The sequence below is a fragment of the Penaeus japonicus genome, unplaced genomic scaffold, assembly GCF_977035675.1.
Source record: "Penaeus japonicus unplaced genomic scaffold, GWHDUDI00000001_assembly GWHDUDI00000009, whole genome shotgun sequence".
Classification (NCBI taxonomy): Eukaryota; Metazoa; Arthropoda; class Malacostraca; order Decapoda; family Penaeidae; genus Penaeus; species Penaeus japonicus.
In genome coordinates, this window is record NW_028234411.1 from 36,667,691 (window position 1) to 36,679,447 (window position 11,757).

Sequence of the window (11,757 nt, forward strand, 5' to 3'; positions counted from 1 at the left end):
TTACCAAGGTCCAAGGACGCAACTGGGGTTCCCTTCAAGGTGACCAGGACTTGCCTGGTAAGGTGCTTCTCTTTGGAAAGTCGGGAAGCTCCCACCACCTTGGGATGGGCGGTGATGACCTAAAGGTCATACATCTGAGGGAAGCCAAGAAGCACCATCTTGGACTTCCTCTCTTCAGAAGTCAGGGCTGCCAGACTCACCTTCCGCCCATCCAGGAGCTTGTCAGTCTCCTGGAGGAAGATGAGGGTGTACTGGTCCTTAGGGATGATTATCATGCCTTTGTCTCTGGCAATTCTAATCGTCAGACGGCACTGTCTCTGGGTTTCCAGAGCCTGTACCATCTGATAAGCGTTGTCGAATCCCTCAGGTTTAGGGGAACCCTAAATTGGGGGAAACGACTCGGGGCTACAGACTCGCCCTCCGAGTCCGTAGCCGGCTGAGGACGCTTAATGCCAGCCTTCCAAACCGACGCCGGAATTTTGGCAGTGGGGCCAGCTGGGTTGGAGGGTCCTGTCTGGCTTCCATTTTTTGTTTGACTCGTCTTCTGGACCGACGCCAGAGATTTGTCAGTGCCAAGGGCTGGTTTGGAGGGTCCAGCCCGAGGCTCTTGGGTAGGCTTTCTCTGAACCGACGCCAGAGCCTTTCCCAACTTTCTACTTTTGTCACCAAGGACCTTAAAAGGTTCCAAGGTGACAGCCTTGGTCATCTTCATTCCAGGTTCGTCAACGTGGGGGTCAGTCAGATGCCATAGAAAAAGTGTTCAATTCATCCTCCCACGCCCCCACCCACCACGGAGTCCAACAAGGGGAAGCTGTGCACTGAGACCATGCTCAGAAGCCACAGGGGTGGTGGGAGGATATACAAAACCCCCGCCTCGCATTGATGGCATTCGCAAATACATGCAATTGCCTGCAAGACAGGAGCTGCTTGACCCTAGCCTAGCTCAAAAGAGAGACCAGCTGATTGACCTAATCGAGCCGAGATCAGGCCACCCGGCTTGCTGGAATAGAGGACCAAAGAGGTGTGTTGCTAGCCGCAGGGTGTACTCATACAGAACATCGCTCAACCTCCAGGACTCCCGTCTCCCAGCGCAAAGGGGCGCCACGCATGGCAAACATGTGGGGATGTGTGTGCCCCCCTGGGGGAAGGACCAGTGGGGGGTGTGATCCCACCTACTAGATCGGCACCTTGGAACGCTTAGTCGTCCTTCCTCGGAGAATCAACCGCTAGAAGGCCACATCAACCGGAGGGAGAGACTGGCCAATTCTAGAACGTGCTCTTCCAAGGAAGGAGTTCAAGCCCCCGCACCACGACAAGGCGGTTCCTTATTGCGGGGGATATATATATATATATATATTGCCGCCGTTATCAACGGAGCATGTATTTGATTGGTCAATATGAGGACTGATACCACAGTGTAGAACTCACTCTCTAATTTATTGAAAGCGGTCAAAACCTGTAAACAAGTACATTGTCACAATGAATAAAGACTTGAACCTTAAGAATAATACAATCACTGGTTCCATCCTGGCAGTATACATTGTAATCCATACATCTATAAAGATTAATATATCACTTATACACTGTCAATTTAGTAATAGCGATTATACATACACTTAGCGGAACTAGTCAACTCTCCCAATTACTACGTGTCGTCACGATGGTGTCTACGCCTTGACTGTCGTGTGTGTCTAGACTACAAGTGTGTCTATAGAACAAGGGTCTTGTTCTTTACTCGAATGGTTTGTACTTGTTTATAATCACGGTCAGGCCACATGGCGGCCTCTCCTGGCCTATGTTATCATAGCTGCGGGGTCAGCGCCAGCGATGACAGTCACGGGATCTTCATGACCCTTCTCTCTTGCGCCTTTTATGCATGAATTGTTTATATAAGTCATCATTGAAGTGTTCAGCAATGGACATTAACAATTTACAAATCTAAAAGGGGATGTAAGTATCGTGTGTTTCCTCCTTCCTTGGCTATGTCACTGCCGCAAGAGTACCGTTTTATTCCTTGTTTGGGCCAAGGTACATGTGAATAAACGTATATATCGTTATTTTCAACATGTCATTTATAGGACTTTGTCAGCTCTCAACTAACCCCCATTAGTTTCCTACCAGACGCTAATTATCCCTCATTAAACTACATATTGTGTGAGAGTATCTGAATTTTGATGTTTATTAGTACTGTAAAATTTCTGGTTACCTAGAATAACAAAATTAATCCAAGTGGATAAGATTAGGATGTATATATGGGGTATTGAGCTAGGGGTCCGAGGTATTCCATATGTAAGTGAAATGAATGCAGTTTCATTGAAAGGAAATAAAAAGCTGAAAAAAGATGTGCTGTCTGTCTGTTTATGTGTGTTTGTTTTTAGGAATCAGGTACTCCGGCATCTCCTTAGGCTATGTAACATCAAATACCAGTACATACGCAGATATAGAAATATACATCTATGCATATAGATATATATTACTATATATATGTGTGTGTGTGCATTAATAGGTACATAGATACAGAAATATATGTATAAAGTAAATCCATATTTCTTTCAGAAGTCAAATGGGCCACAGCGTCTAAATAGGTAATATATCGATGTCTTAGGAAGAGTTGTATTACTTCGGTCTCCGAATGCGATTTCTGCCGGCCCTGATCCGTCATCACGTATCCGGTACAGGATCGATTGTACTGAAAATCTTATCCAGGGGCCGGATTCACTAATGCACTTACCATGATAAATACGCTGGTACCTACAATTATGATGGTAAAAAGACCGCATCGGTATTCATGAACAACTTACCATGATAGAACACAATGCTAAATTTACCAGTGGTTGGAGCTCTGGTATGTCCACTGGCAACTACAGCGACGACTCTCTCATCTCGCTTTATCTCAGCAAAAAATCAACATTTAAGGCGACGCTTTAGTTTGCATGTACACTTATTATGATCAGAGTGATGGCAACTGTTCATTTTCAAATAAACATGACAAAAATAAATAAAATTCACAGGAAATAAGCGAGAATAATGTTCATGCAGCCTCGTCATAGGCCTACAATAACTGAAAACAATACATGGAATTAATAATTTGACAAATTCAAACATTTTATTTTAATGACATAGTTGAAAAACAGTAAACATATAGATATATAGATTATTTTTGTGTTTGCGTTAATTTACATACAATTATTCATAATCTTACTCATTTGAAGGGTTTAACCGGCATTTCTTTTTGGAAAACGTTGATACAAATAACACCATTGCATGGAGCCACTGCTTCTTTTCTTTTGACTGCAATTTATAAAAAAAAATAGTATGTTTTTGAAAACCATTACATTATATATGACCCATAAGATCATGCAATAGAATATGCTTTCAAGGAAATTAATTTATATAGAAATCTTTATCATTTCTTTCTTGAAACAAGAATATCTCGCAGCTGGATCAGGCTTTGTTTACATGTCACGGGATTGGTCAAAGGAGCCTAAAGAATCATGTAAGGCGGTCGCTGATTGGCGGAATTGATTTGTCAGAGTTACCATTAAATTACGGTGATAAAGTCGATTTACCCTTACCAGGCGCCTTATCATCGCTTGATAAATCCCACTTTGCCATGATTGGTAAAAGTGCTGGTAATTGACCGCTGGTAAATGCCTTACCATCGTACGTTAATGAATCCAGCCCTTGGCCCGTAAGGGGATCGAACCCTCGACATCCGCGTTATTAGCACGGCGCTCTAACCAACTGAGCTAACAGGCCGCTTATAGTTTGAAGCGAGCCATGTTAGAATTGCACTGACAATCGAAAACTTATATTAAAAGCATATTAAGGTTACAATGCATTACCATGTGTCATTTTTACATAAAACATGTGAGTAAATTTCATTCATACATACATTTCTTGTCCTAGACTGTTAAGTTGCATACGTACCGAAATATTTTCAAATCTGCAAATGATTTGGCGGAAAATGTGTGGAGCATAATTATCCAATATCTGAATATGGCAGCGATGACGTCGAGCATAAATAAATGGAAACACGGATACTGATGAATAAAATTGTAACATAAGTGTCTGCAGCACACATCACACACACATACACATTCACACATGCACAGTCACACACATACACGTGTATATGTGTGTATGTGTATGTATATGTATATATATCACATATTGCAAGGGAAGAAAGACGTATGGTATTGCATTATAACCTTCAGGTACTAACATCAGTTTCTGATTGACAACTTGATTCTAGCAACGCCTATACATATATTTAATGGCCGGTTAGCTCAATTGGTTTGAGCGTCGTCTTAAGAACACTGATATCGAGGCTTCGATGCCTTTACGGGCTTTAGCACAATGGCTCCGGTGCTGGTCCCATGATGTCGAATCAGGGTCTGCAAACACCGACTCGTCCGGTGATCAAAACAGAGCGACATTTTTGTCGTGAAAATGACCAAGCCGCTCTTAAGGCGGTTAAACGCAGGCCTTGCTGTTTTTTGTTTTTGTTTTTGTTTTTTCAAAAACCGTATTCGATTGTGGCTTGTGATGTAAATAAAGTCTCTGGTACGCATAACGACTTTATTTGATATATATTATTCTTATTTCCTCTTCTGAATTTAAGGGTAGCCTTTTTGAAAGAAGCACATGAGTAGTACACACATCTGCAACCCCCTTCACACCCACTGTAATATTCACCTATTTCTTACGTGTTTATTACGTGTTTATTGTCTTACCTAATTTCTAGCCCTAAAATAACTTGTGCCATATATACAGTAAAATAATATTGATAACTCACCTATTTTCGTTTTTTGTTTTACAAATCCCTTTCTAATAACTTTGGAGGACGGCGTTACACCGAGGAATTTATTGTGTTTGTTTACATATGACGTCATTTGTATGTACATAGATATATAATAAAAGTAAAAGCATATTCTTCAGAATTCAAATGGGCTCGGGCAGCTTAAAAGTTCCTATTTCGGTCTCTGATTGAGGTGTCTGCCGGCCCTGATCCCGACACCAGGTATACGGCACCAAGCCATTGTGCCAAAAGTTCATCAATGGCCCGTAAGGGGATCGAACCCTCGACATCCGCGTGCTGAGCACGGCGCTCTAACCAACTGAGTAAAGAAATCCATACAATTAAATGTAGGTTTGTTAATATTAGAATATCAATGAGAAATTGATATGAGTAGCATCTACAAATTATATTGTAATACTTTGCGTCTTTTTTCCACCTACACTATGTGAAAAATATTGACATATTTCTTTTGACTGATGTTCGATATCATTACAGTCATATTCAAATGTAGTATGAGTATGCTTTTAATTAAATCATCTGATTTCTCACCTAATATTTTGCAAGTTTAAAAATATTTCAGTACACATATAAGTTAGCGGTCTATTCTAGGAAGCTGGAGACTAATGTATACAAGTTCAAATCATATTGGAATTGAGCTCACGTCATAATGTGAAAAATGACGTTCACATTATGACTTTTGGGAATATTTGATAAATAGATTATACGATCAAAGCAAGATATCAATCAATCATATAAGCTTGTTAGCTTGGATAGTCAAAGCGCAGTACTAATAGCGCGGATGTCGAAGGTTCAATCCCCAGGAACGTGCTTTTGGCAATGGGTCTGGCCCTGATGCGGCATTACGTACCGGATCAGGGCCACAGATCAGAGGCCGGCAGGTATCTCGCCCGGGGACTAAAATAAGAGCTATTATTTGTAAAACGTTACGTTACTTATTGAGCATACTGGAGCACATGGGATTACTTGGAAAACTTAATTTGTTAGTTTTCTCACTGCCATTTCATTTTTTTTCTCTTTTGATAAATATATATATGATAAAAATATAAATTTATACATACTTACATCATCATCATTATGTCGCAAGATTGCGTTATGACACTGGTGCATCTGAAAAAGCCTGAAATGGTTTTAGTTACTGTAATACCTAGAAGTTATATCAACTCATTTCACACTGTCAGCACATTTATGATTTCTACAAGTTTTTCCCATGAATCATTACTTTTTAAAATGAACGTCAATATAAACCTTCAAATCAAATGTGCAGCCCAAGGACCGTAGTTTGCCCACATCTACTTTAATCCCTGTCTGGGCCAAGGTGTATATATGGATATTTTCAATGTCATTTACAGGACTGTGCCAGCTCTCAACAAACCCCCATTAGTTACCTACCAGATACTTTATCAGCTCTCAACTAATCCCCGCTAGTTTACTACCTGATGCTAATATCACTCACTAAGCTACATTTTGAGAGAAAGTATCTGCATTTTGATGTTTATTGGTACTGTAAAATCTCTGGTTTCTTAGGAAATATATAAGGAAAGTAGAGATTTACCTAAAGGTAATTGAGGTAGGTGTCGCTCTTTCTATGCTTGTGTGTTTGTTTTTTAGGAATCACAGGGACCTCGGCATTTCCTCAGGCGATGTGATATCTCACAAATAGCATTTCCTATTTCGCTCGTCATGCAGAATGGTGTCTGAGGGCATTGATCCGGCATCACGCGTCCGGCACCGGATCGATTGTGCTGAAAACTTATCCTGGCCCGTAAGGGGATCGAACCCTCGACATCCGCGTTATTAGCACGGCGCTCTAACCAACTGAGCTAACAGGCCCACATGTAGCTGTCAAGGTTTGCTGATATTAGAATGTCAATCAGAAACTGGTATGAGTAGTATCTATAATTCATAGTGCAATATCTTACGCCTTTGTTCACCTACAATATGAATGTATATACGTATATATATAAAAATCTATGCATATAGATTAATACACAATTATAAGTGTTTGTGTGTGTGTGTGTGTGAGTGTGTTTATATGTATATAGATATATAAATATATCTATAAAGTAAACCCATAATTCTTTCAGAAGTCAGCAGGGCCTCAGCATCTGAATAGCTAACGCATAGATCTTAGAAAGATAGTTCTTATATCGGTCTCCGAAATCAGGTGTCTGCCGACCCTGATTTGTCACCTCGTGTCCGACACCGGAGCCATTGAGGTGAAAATCTTAGCATGGCCCGTAAGGGGATCGAACCCTCGACATCCGCGTTATTAGCACGGCGCTCTAACCAACTGAGCTAACAGGCCGCTGTTAGCCTCCTAGCTAACAGCGAATACAAATGGACATTAAAGAATAAAATTGTAATATACATGATTAAAATACTTCCTAACATAAATATAGATGTCTGCTGCACACACACACACATGCACAGTCACACATACACAGTCACGTGTATGTGTATGTGTATGTATGTACTCATGTATATTTGTATATATACTTTTATATATATATATATATATATATATATATATATATATATATATATATATATATATATATATATATACATATATATACATATATATACATATTTTTATATATACATATATATATATATATATATACATATATATTACATATTGTAGCGTCGTGCTAAAAACGCGGATATCGAGGCTTCGATCCGTTTCCGGGCCAAACAGTACTTTTAGCACAATGGCTCCGGTGGTGGCCACGTGGTGCTGGATCAGGGCCTGCAGACCGTCTCGTCCCGCGATCAAAATAGAGCCATATTTTTGTCGTGAAACTAACCAAGCCGCTCTTGAGGCGGTTAAACACAAGTCTTGCTGGCTTTCAAAAATGTGTTCGATTGTAGTTTGGTACGCATAACGACTTTATTTGATATATGTTATTCTCAATGAAAGAATTTTCGTTTTTACAAGGAGCACATCTACAACCACCATCGCACCTATTGTATTATTCAGATATTAGTGATGTGATTATTGTACAAATCTTACCTAATTTCTAGTGCCAAAGGACATATATACTCACTTATTTTATTAGTATTCGGTTTACAAATCTATTTGCAATAACTTTGGAGGATGGTGATAGACTTAGGTAACTATTGCGTTTGTTTACATGTGACATATTCTTATTGCCATGTATATATAAATGATAAGTACAAAAAAATGCATTTGTTTTTCAGAAATCAAATGGGCTCCGCTATCTGCATAGCTAACTTAGAAGTAGGTGTGTGTCGGACCTGATCCGGCATCACGTGTCCGGCACCGGATACATTGTGCTGAAAATCTGACCATGGCTCATAAAGGGATCGAACCCTCGACATCCGCGTTATTAGCACGGCGCTCCTACCACCTGAGCAAACAGGCCCACCCATTGAAGATAAGTTTGCTAATATTAAAAAAAATCAATCAGAAACTGATATTAGTGACATATTTCTTAAGGTGAAAAAAATGAATGATAATGTATTATAACTTTTTGTTATATTAAAAAAAAAAGGTTGATAAGATCAAAGCAAGGTACTTGGTTATTATATAGGCCTATTAGCTATGAGCCAAAAAACCGTACCTTTACCACAATGGCTCTCGCACGTGATACCGGATCAGGACCTGGCGTTCAAAATGAGAGCTGCTAGTTGTAAGATGTTAATGTACCTATCGAGATACTAGAACCCATGTGATTACATAAAAAACTACATTTATTTGCTTACTCTGTGACATTACAAAACATTTTGCTTTTGATAAATAAATATAACAAGAAATGATACACACTTATAATGTTTGTCATTATGTGGCAAGATTATGTTATGACACTAGCGGATCTGAACAAACCTGAAATGTTCATAGTTATTGTAATCCCACTTTAAAAACTGAATGTCCATGTAAACCTTCAAATTAACCAAAGGAGATATTATCGAAAGCAAAGATCTTGGGTTGTAGCCTAGCCTTGATTTTAGAAAAGTGAGTAGGTGTTCGTTTTTTTCTTTCTTTCTTTCTTTCTTTCTTTCTTTCTTTTTTTTTTTTTTTTTTTTTTTTTTTTTTTTTGAGAGAGAGAGAGAGAGAGAGAGAGAGAAAGAGAGGTTTCATTACACTTCTCTCTTGTGGCTCGCATGCCTGAACTGTTTCAGTATACAAATGGCTTATATAAGTCATCATTGAAGTGTTCAGCAATGGACATTAACAATTTACAAATCTAAAAGGGGATGTAAATATCGTGTGTTTCCTCCCTCTTTGGCTATGTCACTGCTGCAAGAGTATCGTTTTATTCCTTATTAGGGCCAAGGCATGTGGGAATGAATGTATATATCGTTATTTTCAACATGCCATTTACAGGACTTTGTCAGCTCTCTACTAACCCTCATTAGTTACTAACTACCAGACACTAATATCCCTTACTGAGCTACATCTTGCGTGAGAGTATTTGGATTTTGATGTTTATTGGTACTGTAAAAAAATCTGGGTGAATCCAAGTGAATAAGATTAGGATATATATATATATATATATATATATATATATATATATATATATATAAAGAATGCACAGATTAACCTAGGGGTAATTGAGCTAGAGATCTGAAATATATCATAGATAACAAGTGAAATGAATGCGGTTTAACTGAAAGGAAAAAAAAATGCTGAAAACGATGTGCTGTCTTTTCTCTGTTTGTTTGTATTCAGAATCAGTGTCTCCGGTATCTCCTTAGGCAATATAACGTCTTATAAATAGCAGCTCTTATTTCGGACGCCGGATGAGGTGTCTGGGAGCCCTGATCCGACATCACGTGACCGGCATCACGTGACCGGCACCAAGCCATTGTGCTAAAAGTTCATCAATGGCCCGTAAGGGGATCGAACCCTCGACATCCGCGTTATTAGCACGGCGCTCTAACCAACTGAGCTAACAGGCCCACACAATGCTAACTACATGTGGAAAAGAGACATGTACACACACACACACACACACACACACACACACACACACACACACACACACACACACACACACACACACACACACACACACATATATATATATATATATACATATATATATATATATATAGCATGTGTATGCATGTGCGTGTGTGTGTATGTGCGTATGTGTGTCTGCGTGCATCCATATACTTGTGCATGTACTGTATCAGTGTAGGCAATACTAGATATTTACGTTGTGAATCATTCTAAAATTGCAATTGCAATTGGCTGCATTGACATACACATTTCTTTTGATTGGTGTTCGACATCATTACAAACATATTCAAATATTGTGTAATTATGCTTTTAGTTAAATCTGATTTCCCACCTAATCTTTTTCAGGTTTAGAAATATAGTTAGCGGTCTAGTATAGGAAGCTTGAAACTAATGTACACAACTTCATATCATATTGAAATTGAGCTCGTGTCTTCAGGTGAAGAAACAGCCAATTATGTAGGTATGTTAGCTCAATTGGTTAGAACGCCGTGCTAGTTACGCGATTGTCGAGGGCTCAATCCGTATGGGGCACAATGGCTCTGGCCCTGATCCGGCATGTTATGCCAGATCAGGACCGGCAGACCTTCGTCCGTTCAAAATATGAGCTAATATTTGTAAGACGTTACGTTACCTATTGGGACTGAATTTCTTTGTTTTCTCACTGCCGTTATAAGACTTTTCTCCTTTTGGAAATAGATATAATAAGAAATGATACACCCTTACAATATCATTATGTGGCAAGATCACGTTATGACAGTATCGTATCTGAAATAGCCTGAAATGTTCTTGGTTACTGTAACATCTGGAAGTTGAATTAACTCTTTTCACACTGCTAGCACGTTCATGAATTCCACAAGGTTTTCCCACGGATTATGACTTCTTAAAAATGAATGTCATTGTAAACTTTCAAATCAGCCAAGGGAAATACTATCGAAACCAAAGATCCGCGAGTTGGGGCATAACCTAGATTTTAGGAAAGGGAGTAGGTACCTTTAGTGGAATATGGGTTTGGCTCTAGATTTTTTAAAAGAGAAGCTTCATGATACTTCATGATGCGCCTCGCTTGCATGAATTGATTCAGTATCCAAAGGTTTATGTATCGGTGATCTGTTCAACAATGAATATTGTTAACAATTTACATACAAATCTAAAGGGGACACGTGTATCCTGTTTCTCCCTTCCTTGGCTATGCCACTACCACAAAGGTTATGTTTTATTCCACAAGGGGGTCCCTCAGTAGGGGCGCAAGCCGGCAATTGAAAAGGGTAGCATCTTCTGTCACTATAAAACGAACGTTTTCTTTTATATGCGCTATCTTACGGCAATCTCTACAAAGTGTAATGTAAACAACCTCTTCTCTTCATGGACTTCTCCCGGAATACACGCTTGTAGTAGTAGCCGTGTTTCTCTGATCCCCACATCAGTTATCTGTACATTGGCAAGCTAAACTTCCTTAATACATGCCTCAACAGGTTATGGGCCCAGATTTAAGGAATTTGATGGTAATGCAGATAATTATGATTTGTGGGAAGAAAAATTCACAGGCGCTCTCCGAATTCTGAAACTTAATCTTGCTTTTGATAAGTATACTTGCAAACGCCCAGATGATTATGATTTGGAAGAGGCCAAGGAAACAATCTACGCTTACTTAACAGTTGCCTTGACAGAACGTCACTTGACATTATAAAGCGTGAAGCGAGGGGAGATAGAGTGAAAGCATTGCCATTGCTACGAAAACACTACCTAAGAGAAACACAACATGGATTGTATGCTCTATGGAGATCATTCATAAACAAAAGGATGGATGATGCCAGTGTTGCAGCATATCTTACGTCTATAGATGAGACAGTAGCTGCTCTCAGGGAAATAGATGATCACATCACTGATGGTCTTTTAGCAGTACGAACACTGGATGGACTTCCAAAGAAGTACGAAAATTTTGTTGGTG

General features: G+C 39.3%; 4 non-coding genes across 4 annotated transcripts; all 4 read right to left on the reverse strand.

The window, feature by feature from the left end:
- Positions 1-3,685: 3,685 nt before the first annotated feature.
- TRNAI-AAU (transfer RNA isoleucine (anticodon AAU)) lies at positions 3,686-3,759 on the reverse strand. The gene has a single exon. It is a non-coding gene; the product is annotated as a tRNA-Ile (tRNA).
- Positions 3,760-6,578: 2,819 nt separating this feature from the next.
- Positions 6,579-6,652, reverse strand: TRNAI-AAU (transfer RNA isoleucine (anticodon AAU)). The gene has a single exon. It is a non-coding gene; the product is annotated as a tRNA-Ile (tRNA).
- Positions 6,653-7,053: 401 nt separating this feature from the next.
- TRNAI-AAU (transfer RNA isoleucine (anticodon AAU)) lies at positions 7,054-7,127 on the reverse strand. Its single transcript has one exon. It is a non-coding gene; the product is annotated as a tRNA-Ile (tRNA).
- Positions 7,128-9,671: 2,544 nt separating this feature from the next.
- TRNAI-AAU (transfer RNA isoleucine (anticodon AAU)) lies at positions 9,672-9,745 on the reverse strand. Its single transcript has one exon. It is a non-coding gene; the product is annotated as a tRNA-Ile (tRNA).
- Between the last annotated feature and the right edge of the window lie 2,012 nt (positions 9,746-11,757).